Source organism: Melanotaenia boesemani, chromosome 17 (assembly GCF_017639745.1).
Source record: "Melanotaenia boesemani isolate fMelBoe1 chromosome 17, fMelBoe1.pri, whole genome shotgun sequence".
In the NCBI taxonomy this organism is placed as follows: domain Eukaryota; kingdom Metazoa; phylum Chordata; class Actinopteri; order Atheriniformes; family Melanotaeniidae; genus Melanotaenia; species Melanotaenia boesemani.
The window spans coordinates 3,739,246-3,751,639 of NC_055698.1; the positions used below are offsets into that span (position 1 = coordinate 3,739,246).

The window sequence follows — 12,394 nt, forward strand, 5'->3', positions numbered from 1 at the left end:
TTTCTGGGACTAACGACACGCATGACGCTACCAAGATGGCAACAGTGGGAACGCCCAACGAGCTTAACTTTGCTCCTCAGAAACCTACGGGTGATGTCACGGAGGCTCCATCCATCTTTTTTATACAGTGTATGCTCTGGAGCAATGGAAGAAGGTTACGTGGTCTGATGAGTCCAGATTTACCCTGTTCCAGGATGATGGAGCATCAGGGTAAGAAGAGAGAGAGAGAGCGCTGAAGTAATGCAGCCATCGTGCCTACTGTACAAGCCTGTGGGGGCAGTCTATGAACTGGGGTTGCTGTTGTTGGTCAGGTCTAGGTTAAGATCTGTGTTCAGCAACATTATGTGTCCAAAGAATGAGGTCAGCTGATACCTGAATATACTGAATGGGCAGTTTTTTCAATCTTCCCTGATGGCACAATGCCAGGATTCATGGGGCTCAGATTGTGAAAGAGTGGTTCAGGTAACAGGAGACATCATTTTCACACATGGATTGGCCTCCACAGACTCCAGACCTGAATCCCATGGAGAACCTTTGGAATGTGCTGGAGAATGTTTTGTGCAGTGGTCGAATTCTCCATGATCAATACAAGATCTTGGAGAAAAATTAATGCAACTCTGGATGGAAATAAATCTTGTGACATTGCAGAAGCTTCTAGAAACAATAACACAGAGAATGCTGCTGGAATAAAAACTAAAGGTGGTGCAACCAAATATTAGAGTGTATGACCCTTTTGTTGGCCAGGCAACATAGCTGGTCTACAATAAACTGGGCTGTGTCTGTAAAAAGTGCCTTGATGACTTTGTTGTGAACTAGCACTGTACAAATAAAACTGAAATGAATTATGGAAGTGTTTCTACTTCTGAGACCAGGCTGTCAAAGAATAAATTCAATAACAATTGAAACATATTTTGTTGGTATCATTAAAAACAAAATGCCAGAAGTTAAATAAACCACACAACATGTGACTGAAGTCATTGTTATCATCCACTAATTTTTGCTGAATGGATGAGAGTTTACAAGAACTTCCTTTCCCATCACATTGTGTTTAGTTTTTCTCAACTGCTAAAACACTAAATCCTGTTGTCTGAACCAGACGCTCAGTTGCCTGAACCCATTGAGCGTGGCAAAAACCATCAGCATATTTCACATGTTTGGACACAACTTTCTAACACATTTTCATTGTGATGCACCTATGGTGAGCACAGGTGTCACCGGTTGAACACAACAACTCAAAATTGATCCCGCTTGTGGCTAATGATGTGAGGGAACATATATAAGCCAGTTCAGAGAACACTGGTCTGTCAGGCCCTATGATGGATAGAAATCTGGGAGGAGGAGGAGGAGTTGTTGTTGTTGTTTGTGTGAGAGGTGGTCGAGGTGGTCAGCGAAGACAAAGAACAGTAATATCTGATGAAATCAGAGCTCCTGTGATTGACCATGTTCTTGTCCATGGTGAGCATGAGGGAGGCCAGACAAAGGGAACAACCAAACATCAGTAGATTCACTGTGTCTACCATGATCCCAAGATTTAGAGAACAGGTAATTACCTTTTTTGACATTATAGTATGTAAATGTTGACAGCAATTACTGTATGACATACTATATAATGTACCACAGTATAATGTAAGTAAATATATGTTTGAGTACATCACTGTGCCAATGTACTGTAGTACTGTCATGGAGGATTAGTCTAACTGTTTGTAGGCCTAGTATATCGGGTATATTTCTGTCACTGCACGTTCTCTTTTTGTAGAATTGAAAGACTACCACGTGGGAATGGGAGGACAGGTATGTTGTCCCCACACCAAGAGACCCTAACTGTTATGGTCCATGTGAACACCATGAAACTGTGTGAAATTACGAAGATCATTGAAGACCATGTAAATTTTGGCCAGTGATGTGGATGAAGTCCTGTACAGTACGGAGAACTGATGCTGAGTAATGCACTTCTCATCTGTATATGTTTGTACTTTATTTTTATGTAGGCTTCCTGTATACAAGCCCTAAATGCAGGTTATTTGTTTTGCAACATGCATTTAGCCTACAGTGAACAATAAACATTTATTCCTGCAGTTTCATGTGTTCTATTTTTCTATGTATTTAGTGACTGCTCAGTAGTGTTAATTTGACTCGGGGCATGATTTAGTAACACAGTTCAGTTTTGGGCACAGACTGAACGGTTTTGAGGTGAGTTTGGTTTTGAAAGAGTCTGAGGTTTTGTGAATGTAGCTTGAACTGTGTTTCGTGTTAAGTTTGGAGAAAAGAGAAGCTTTCGAGAAATTTGCAATCAAAACTGTAAATTAGTGGCAGCATGCTGCAGCAGCTCTGCTCATTCTGTGTTATCTATCTAGTGATTGTTCTGCAGAGGGTGCTCTTATCCGAACAGGAGTTGCTTACAAATAGGTGCAGCTGATTGAGCTCTAAAACACAGCTAATGCCAAGAATAAGACTCCAAATCCTGGACAAAGAAACACCACTGTGGATGGCACAGGAGCAAGATGAAAAGGAGAGGGTGAAACTGGCAACATTTCTTCCCCTCGAATCACTGGAAATGTGAGCTTGCTGGCAAATAAAATGGGTGCACCTTGTTAACACACAAGTCAGTTTTATGAACAAAACTGTCTAAACGTAGTAAATTGTTTCCCCAGGAGGCAGTGATGCCATCTTATGGAGATTTGATCCAGTACTTTTAATGCTTTGACTTTAATGGTGTGATTGGGGTTTGTTTGGCCCCAAACAGTTACACAGTAATATGAGTGACAAATATCAAACTGCTGTGCTGCTTTGTATGAATGGTCTTACGAAACAGTGTTTAGATTTGTCTTGCAAAGTCTCAACAGGTCTGTCAAATTTAAGTTGGGAATCTAAAGTCACAGCTAAAACTTTAAACTCACTGACCTCTTCTATCTCCCTTTCATCAAACCTTACTCTGAAATTTTCGTTAACTAGAGATAGTCTTTTCTTCAAATCAGATTTTTACCTAAGCCAATGTGTCACAGCAGACATTTCTTTTGACAGTATTGCAAACACCATTTTGGGATTTTCTGCAGACACATAAATAACTATCATCTGCATACATCTGGCATGTGGCTCTTTTGCAGCTGCCAGGCAAGTAATTCATGTATAAACTAATCAAAGCAGATTTTATTAAGCACTTTTCAAACAAAAAGTAGCACAATTTGCTTCATATATATAAAAAAAAATTGGCACATTAACAAGTTTTCACACACCTAAGTATGAAAACACACACCCCTGATCATAATTTCTCTTAAATGCTTTCATGCATGCGTACACACGCACAAAACATGCTGTTACAGTCTGTCCTGCCACTCCTCCATTCACTCCTCACCTTCCTGATCCTCCACACCAGTTCCTCATCCACTCATCAGCATTAACCCAACCTGTCACACCTGTTCCCCATTGACTCTCCAGCCCTTATATACTCCACCATCTCAGTTACTCCTTGTCGGACCTTAAACCTCACACCTTATGGACTCACTCCCTCTCCGTTCCCGGATTCCTCAACCCTACTACCTCCTCCAGTACCGGTACCAGTATGTTTATCTTCCGAGTACTATTCTGTGAATAAACCTTGTTAACTTGCCCTTGTCTCCCCGGAGTCTATGTGTAACACATGCATGCAGCCACCCCTCCACCACAACCACCCACAACCCCATCCTATTTTGACTCTGACCTCTAGCTTCTGTCTCTTTAACTGTATATTAAAGAAATGAGCATCTGGCTTGACGCTGCTATAAGGAAACAATATCTTTGGGATCTGTTCATACTGGAAGCCAGCCCACACAGGACCACAGAGGCTGTTGCAGCTGGAATCCGCCCAGATCATGGCAAGGCAGGGTCCACACCACAGCCATAGGGCTGCACTGCAAGACCCCCACAACCACAAAAAAATGGGCAATCACTGGCAACAACCCTGAATACCAAGCAGGCAAAGCCCCTGGTATAAATGATCAGCATTAGAGAAAAACACAGAGTTAAAAATGTAAAGACCAAATAAAAGCAACAGGTATAAAACATAAATAACGGCGTTTATAAAAGCAATGTACTTTGGTAAAACAATACAATAAAAACAGAAAGCCACATAACTGGTATTTCAAAAAAACAAAAGTGCACCATTAAAATATCAGTAAGAAATAAATCTATAAAACGATAAAGTAAATCAGATAAAATAGACAAACTAAATCAAAGTTTAACTATAAGCTAAGCTAAAATAAACAAGTGTTGAGCATCTTTTTAAAAGCATCAACAGTCTCTGCAGGCCTGAGGTTCTCCAGCAGGCTGGTCCATAATCAGGGGCCATAGTGGTGGAATAAGGCCTCACTAAAGTGTTTGGTTCTGACTATAAGAACAATTAAAAAGTCTGTACGAGAGGACCTCAGGGTCCGCAAGGGCTTATAATTTAAAAGTATGTCTGATAAATAAGAAGACCATTAAGACATTTATTAAAAGAACATTGAAATGAACTTTAGTTAGTTACACCCTTAACTAAATAGTAAAGGGACTAAAATTGAGCCTTGTCTGGTGTAGTACTAGTACTAGTACTAGTCTGAAAAGATGACTGCGTAGAAGTTATTCTGAAGTTTTGCTAGGTTACAAGCTCAACACCATTTCCCACTCTTGTACTCTTCCAACTTTCAAACATATTCTAATCGGCTCCAAGAGAAGAAAAAAAAACATATTTATCCATTATAAATACTTTTTTTTTTTTTTTTTACAAATCCTACTTTTTAGAAATGGGACTGTAATCCGGTACTTCTCACCTCCACTTAAACATCCATTGTTGACACGAAGTGGAAGAAACTCTTTAGAGTGACAGATTAATTTCTGAAGGGGGAAAAAGGGGAAAAAATACTCTCAAGGAAAGTGAGGTACTTCGCCAAAAAAATTTGGCTCATCAGTTACCCAAAAAAGGCCAATCAAATATCAAATTAATGAATAACAATAAATAAATAAAAACAGATCATAAATAAATAATATAAGATGAACATGTGCGTCATTGTAAATAAGCAAAATAAATCAATAAAATAAAAATACATAAAATAAAAAAGTCCACAAGTGGTTAATCAAGGGTTCAATCATGATAAAAGCTCACGCCTACACCTCGACAACATAACCCAGTATCTCAATCACAGATCTTAATCCTGACAATCCTCACACCATCAGGTCACAAAGGCTACGATTACATGATGTTTTTTTATTCTGAATTAATTATTCAGAATAAAAACATTCTTTAAGTATTCTCCGTTGCTTTTACATGGAAATAGTAATTCTGGATTGAGGTTTACTTGGAAAACATGTTTAATCTTCTTTATTTGATTCAGCTTTAGATCAGGGGATTGGGAAGGGTTCTGATTGGACAGGGGGTGATCATATTTAGAATAGAATATAATAGAATAGAATAGAAATACTTTATTAATCCCTTCAGAGAGCCCTCAGGGAAATTTATTTATTTAAAATATTTATTTAAATTTTTTTATTTAATTTTTATTTATTTATTATTTATTTATTATTATTTAATAATTTATTTAATATTTAAATATTTATTTAAAACTTATTTATGTCTACCACAAGAAAACAAACTCCAGTTCCTGCTTCTTTTGTTTCATCTACAACATGAAAGACCACAGAAAAAGAATAATTTTCACTTTGATTTTGATTAAAGTCTTGAAGCAGCAGCTGGACACCAGCATCCTGCTTCACTTTGGTCAGCTGAGGAGGAGAAGGGAGGTAGAGTACCGCGTCGTCATGGCAACAGGACAAGGGAACGAGCATGTGACCGGAATTAATTTAAAGCGGAATGAACGTTTACACGATCGAGGAATAATTCAATTCAGATTTAAAATCCGAATAAATAAGCCACTTATTTCAGTTTAAGTTTAATTCGGAATGGCCATTTTCATTCGCAAGTAGGTGTTTACAAGGTCATTTTAAAGAGGATTTAATTTTTTATTCTAAATTAAAAGGGAATTAAAACTCTTATGTAAACGTGGCTAATGGGCCCTCCTCAGCCTCCTTCTCAGGCACTCAGCTGAGGAAGCAACTGGAAGACCTGAACAAGACAAAGGCTGTAGGTCCAGATGGTGTCACCACCTCTTCAGCCTGAGTCAGAAAAAGAGTTTCAGTTATGCGAAGGATATCTTTCCTTATTTCAGTGTTTAAAAAAAACATCTTTCCTGAAACTTTTATCGGCTACTTTCGTCAACAAGTAAGCACCTTTCAGGACCCACTCAGTCTGGCTATTGTCATGGGTTTGGGGTTGAAGATCCCAACTAATTACTTCAGAGAATTCACTCCAATTTAGAAAAGCAAGCTACACCGTGAGAATAACTTCCTTTGATTCCTCCTGTACTTTTAACACAATTTAGCTCCACAAAACAGAAGTGAATGTCTCCAAAGCCACACGGATTATCAACTACCTCAATGACCAGCGCTTTTGAATATCTACTAACAAATTTCATGACTGCAAGAGGAATCATAGGAGACATTTCCTCAACATCAGATCTTTGTTAAGTAATTTCACCAAATCTCTTATAATCATATAATTTATTGTACAGACCTTTTTTGTAGTGGCTTAATTATCATTCATTGTATCATATTTAGAATAAGTAAGAAACTAAAAAAACTGTGAGTAATGGTTAATATTTTCTTGTACACTGAAACATTTCCAAGGAGTCAGATATTTTTGTACAAATGAGTTTTTAGTTTTAAGTCTCCTTTTTAATACTCTCTGGGCTTCTGCAACACTATGACACTATTTATTCCAGCATCTTGTAATCATGCTATATTATACTAAGTGAATGCACTCACTTTCAGTCAATGTGATTTGAACAAGTTCATTGAATTCACCATAAAGCACAGGCTTGTTTTCTTGCCAGCCTATTGAATCTGGCCAGTAACAGAAAGCAGTGATGGAGCAGATGTCAGTGAATGAAAGCCCTGTCAAGATCACCAGTCTCAGACAGTGTCTCCTTTCTTCTGGAGTCTCTCTGCTTTCTGAGAGCCCTCCAGCCATGCAGCCTCTTCCTCATCATCTGTCGGCTGCAGACGTCAGGTCAGCAGGTGGTCTGGGCTGACAATCAATCTCCTCCGATTGGCTGAACTCTGAATCTGAGTCTACGTTTCAACCCGTCTTTGCACCGAGTTTGTACCTGAAACCACAAGTAAACAGCTGCTGATCTAATCTGATGGTAGAAAGTCCCACATCTGCAGCTATGTAACCTAGCATGCACGGTGCACAGTGGAGACGCTGAATTCAGTATCGAGTTTCAAGCCCTTTTTCTTTTTCTTAAATGTTGTATTAAATTTTTAATCAAGCATGAAACTGATTTATGTTTGAATCATTCAGTTTCAGACATAACAGCTTATAAAGAAGCTTAATTTATCATTTCTTTATACTTCATTGGCTATGACAGCAGCACTTTTGCTTCATGGTGATTTGCGAAGGAAGCATCAGATCTAAAGCCTATGTTCAGCTGCTACAGGCTCCAGCCCCCTGACATGATTAGACATATACATCTAATGAGCAGATGGGTGAACAGATATCTTCATGTCTATAATCTGGTAGTTTCTGAGAATGTAATTGGTAGAACTTTGATCTCCTCTCAGACACGGGGTGCTTTCCATTAATCTGGTGGCAGCTGAACAAGTCCGTGCCATGTTAGAATGATCTCCTGGTGTTTTATCAGAGCATTTTATGCCAATCTCATGAGATCAGACCTGGTAAAATATGCACTGGGGGGCCCTTCTTAATCAAACCATAGTTTGTTTGATTAGAACAAACTTGGGTAGCACTTAACATCCCACTGTTATTTTACATTTACCGTGCTTGGGTAGCACAGTAATTGTATATTAACAGTGTGATAACATGATGGCGATATAGAAGTAATAACTGGGTAATGCCCTGTAATTACCAAAGTAATAACCAGGTAATATCCTGATAGTAATACTGGGTACATCATGGTAACGATAGACTAAAATTATTTTGATTTATTTTTTACTTGCTTTTGTAATTTTTTTGCCTAGTTTGAGTACATAAATAGGGGGAGAGGTGAGCGCAAATAGATTCCATTTCAGTCCAATAAGGAGAATCAGTTGTTGAGAAATAGAAAGCCATAGACCTCAGCACTGCAGTAATGGATGGGGGCATTTCAGATTAGGGCTACAGCTAATGACTACTCTGATGGTTGATTAGTCACTGACTATTAAAACGACTAGTCGACCAATTGGATTATGTATCTCATGATTATTATAAATGGCTCTTATTTCACTTTCAGCTTTGAAATCTTGCATGAGGTTGTTATGTAAGTCCGACGTTCCTCCTCTTTAAATGTTCGAGCATTGCAGATGCACCTCCGTGGTACACAAGGTCCGCTTTACAAATCTCACATGTATTTAATTTATTTTGTAAGTTTAACGTGAAGTTATTTTAGACTTTTGACGTCCTCTGCCGCCATTTTGCTCCCTGGTCCGCCGCCATATTTTTCCCCTGGCGGACTTTATTGCACATTTGCAACTCTCAGCAGAGATAAGAAAAGAAGACGATGTCTCACTCTGTATTTTTTGTTTGTTTGTTTTTGTTTTTTCTTTTGGTGACAACAGTCCTGTTGTTCCATATAAATCCCACAAACATTTTTTTTTTTTTATTCTTGAGAATAAATCTGGGGTTGGTGGCAAAGGGATGTATTAGAATAAGTGGAGCAGCATTGGTAAGATATTTCTTTTAAGTATGTTTATTCACCCAGTCATAGATAATGACTTTGAAGTGACTTGTTAATTTCTGTCATTAAGGGTTCATAATTAGCAGCGGTGACAAGCTCTAGTCCAGGTAAAATTTGAACTTCTAAATATTTCAACTGTTCCACAACATTGAACTGAGTTATCTCGGGTAATGGATGCTTCCTCTTAAACTCGTTTAATAACGATATTTAATTAATTGCTTTATTAAATGTAATGAGATTAGAACAGTATCTTTAAAATTTGTCAGGAATAAGATTATGTCGTCAGCATATAGAGCAGTTCTATGTTCTGTTGGTCCTACTTTTATTCAAGGCAGCTGTGGGTGTATGCAAGTGTCCAGAGCTAGGGGCTCAATCGCCAACGTGAACAATAAGGGTGAGAGAGGACAACCTTGTCAGCAGCCTTTATTCATTTTTATAGGTTTTGAGATATTTCTGTTTATTAAGTTATTTCCCACCCCAAACCTTGGAAAAACTTAAAAAAAGATAAGACCATTCAACCTTATTGAAGGCCTTTTCTAAAGATGAGAGTACTGTATCTGGTTTTTCTTTGTTGAAATGAATAACATTAAGTACTCTTCTGACATTACGGAAACTCGCCTTCCCATTATGAAGCAATTCTGATCCTGGTTGATAGTAGTTGGACGTATATGTAGTAGACGCTTTGCTAAGATTTTACAGATTATCTTAAGGTCAGAAATTAATAGACTTATGTGTCTCATATTTTCACTTTTGTTAGGAGGTTTACCTGGTTTTCGTAATAACACAGTAAAGGCATTATACATATAAGCTGGCAAGCTGCCTTCCCTAAATGCTTCTACAACTCTTTCCAGTAGTGGTTTTATTTATTTAGTCTTGCATGTTTTATAAACGTCAGCTGGAATACCATCTGGTCCTGCTTTCTTTCCTGGTTCAGTCTATAAGTGGCTTGCCCAATCTCCTCTTGATTAATTTTGGACTTCAGTGTCTCCCTGAATGCAAAAAGCCGCCAAATATTAATTTAGTTCATTTAGTTCATTTTTTAATAAGTTTTCATAATATTCTATAAAGATACTATTAATTTCTAGAAGGTCTAAAGCTGTGTGTCCATTACTTATTATACTGGTAATTGGTGTTTTAGTTTCTAATAGTTTAATCTGCCATGCCAGTAATTTTCCAGATTTTTCTATCTGTTCATAGAAAGTTTGCTGTTGAGGCAGCTTTTTCAGCAGATTTCTTATATTCAGCTCTCAGAATCAAAAGCTCATTCTCTAGCTGTAAATTATTTCCTGCATACACCTTTTCATGAAGAATTTCTCATTTATGTTCCAATTGCACTTGTTTCTTTTGAGCTTTCTTATATTTGGAACATGTGTAGGTAAAAATTTGTCCCCTGATAAAAGCTTTAAAAGCCTCCCACTTTAATATGTGCATATTTTCTTTATAGTATTGATGTCAAAGAACTCTTGAATCTATTTTTCTATATACTTGATAAACTTTTCATCCTGGAACCATCTACGCTGAAAGTGCCACCCGATTTTGTTCTTTATCAGATTTTTGTGCATATTTATCAATCAACAAGGTAATCTGAAATCACAATTTTGATCAGTGTTGAATCACAGCCCTTAAGTTTGTTGAGAACAGAAAGTAGTCAATATGTGAAAAAGTCTTGTGGGTGCTGGAGTAACAAGAACAGTGTTTGACCTGTGGATTCAGACTCTCCAAACTTCCATTAATCTCAGTTCTTTATTAAAATGGTTAATGGTCATTCTGCCCTTGACCGTTATTTTCAAACATCATATGGGGGGGGTTGTTGGGGGGGACGCCCCACCGCCCCAAACTCCCCAAGGGAACTCCCACCAACCCTAGGAGATCAGGTTTATTTTATTTTCTATAATTACTCTTGTATATTTTTTATTTCAATTATTTTATATAAAATTTTATTTTATTATTTGTGTTCATTTAATTTTGCACCAGATTGCAACAAAATTAATCTAAGGTCCCACTTTCTCTAGAACAGGTTTATATTTTGATATTTTATTATAAAACTAAACAGCCTGGTTTTATTTATGTTATTCCCATGTTGACATGTAATTACATCACGTCATGTTGCTGCATGTCGCGTGCACACACAGGTAAGCTACACTCCCACCTGCTGACAGAAACGTTGGAAGTTGTCACATCAACCACCTGTCAAACAAGACAAAACTGGTTTAAGATAAGCTCTTATTTAATGATAAGAGCAGGTGGAGGCAAAGCAGGTGGAGAAGATGCAGGTGGAGTTTCCTGCTCCTGTGTTCTAAGAACTTCATATCCATCAGGAAATACACACAGCTGAACGTCTTGTCGTCATTGTTGTGATTTATGACCCTTCATTTCCACTGAAATGGACACTGAGAGGACTGAAGGGAGTAGACAGGAATACAGGGTGAAGGCGTAAGGTGAAGGTAGAGGTGGCAAAGGCCAACAAAAGAGCTTACAATGACTTGTATGCTAGGTTGGACAGTAAGGAGGGAGAGAATGACTTCTACAGGTTGGCACTGAAGAGGATGAAGAGTGGAAAGTCAGGTGGTCCTGATGATATACGTGGAGGTATAGAGGTGTCTAGGGGAGGTAGCTGTAGAGTTTTTGACTAGGTTGTTCAACAAGATCTTAGGGAGTGAGAAGATTCCTGAGGAATGTGGAGAAGTGTGAAGGTGCCATTTTTTAAGAACAAAGGAGATGTGCAGAGTTGTGGCAACTACAGGGGAATAAAGTTGATAAGCGATACAATGAAGTTATGGGTAAGACTAGTGAAAGCTAGACTCAGGACAGAAGTGAGCATTTGCGAGCAGCAGTATGGTTTCATGTCAAGAAAGAATACTACAGATGCAATATTTTGCTTTGAGGTTGTTGATAGAGAAGTACAGAGAAGATCAGAGGGAGCTGCATTGTGTCTTTGTGGATTTAGAGAAAGGATATGACAGGGTGCTGAAAGAGAAACTGTGGTACTTTATGAGAAAATCTGGAGTGGCAGAGAAGTATGTTAAAGTGGTACAGGACATGTATGAGAGCTGTAAGACAGCAGTGAAGTGTGCTGTAGGTATGACAGAGGAGTTCAGGGTGGAGGACTGCATCAAGGATCAGCTCTGAGCTCCTTCTTGTTCGCTGTGGTGGTGGACAGACTGGCAGACAAGGTTGGACAGGAATCTCCATGGACTATAATGTTTGCAGATGACACTATAATCTGTGAGAGCAGAGAGCAGGTGGAGGTATGCCCTGGAAATGAGAGGAATGAAGGTTAGTCGAAGCAAGACAGAATACATGTGTGTGAATGAGAGGGAACCAAGTGGAACATGAAGTTACAGGGGGTAATAATGAAAAAGTGGAGAATTTTAAGTAGTTAGGATCTGCATTTCACAGCAATGGAGAGTGTGGAAAAGAGATGAAGAAGCAAGTACAAGCAGGTTGGAACGGGTGGAGGAAAGTGTCAGGTGGGATGTGTGATAAAAGACTATCAGCTAGAATAAAAGGAAAGGTGTACAAGGCCAGCGATGTTGTATGGTTTAGAGACAGTAGCACTAAAGAAAAGACAGGAAACTAAAACGCTGAGGTTCTCTTTAGGAGTGACGAGCAGGAATGAGAGTACCAAAAGGGACAGCACATGTTAGATGTTT

General features: G+C 38.4%; 1 pseudogene; it reads left to right on the plus strand.

Annotated features, from left to right (window-relative positions):
* The first annotated feature begins 6,932 nt into the window (after positions 1-6,932).
* Positions 6,933-12,022, plus strand: LOC121628023 (annotated as a pseudogene).
* The last annotated feature ends 372 nt before the right edge of the window (positions 12,023-12,394 follow it).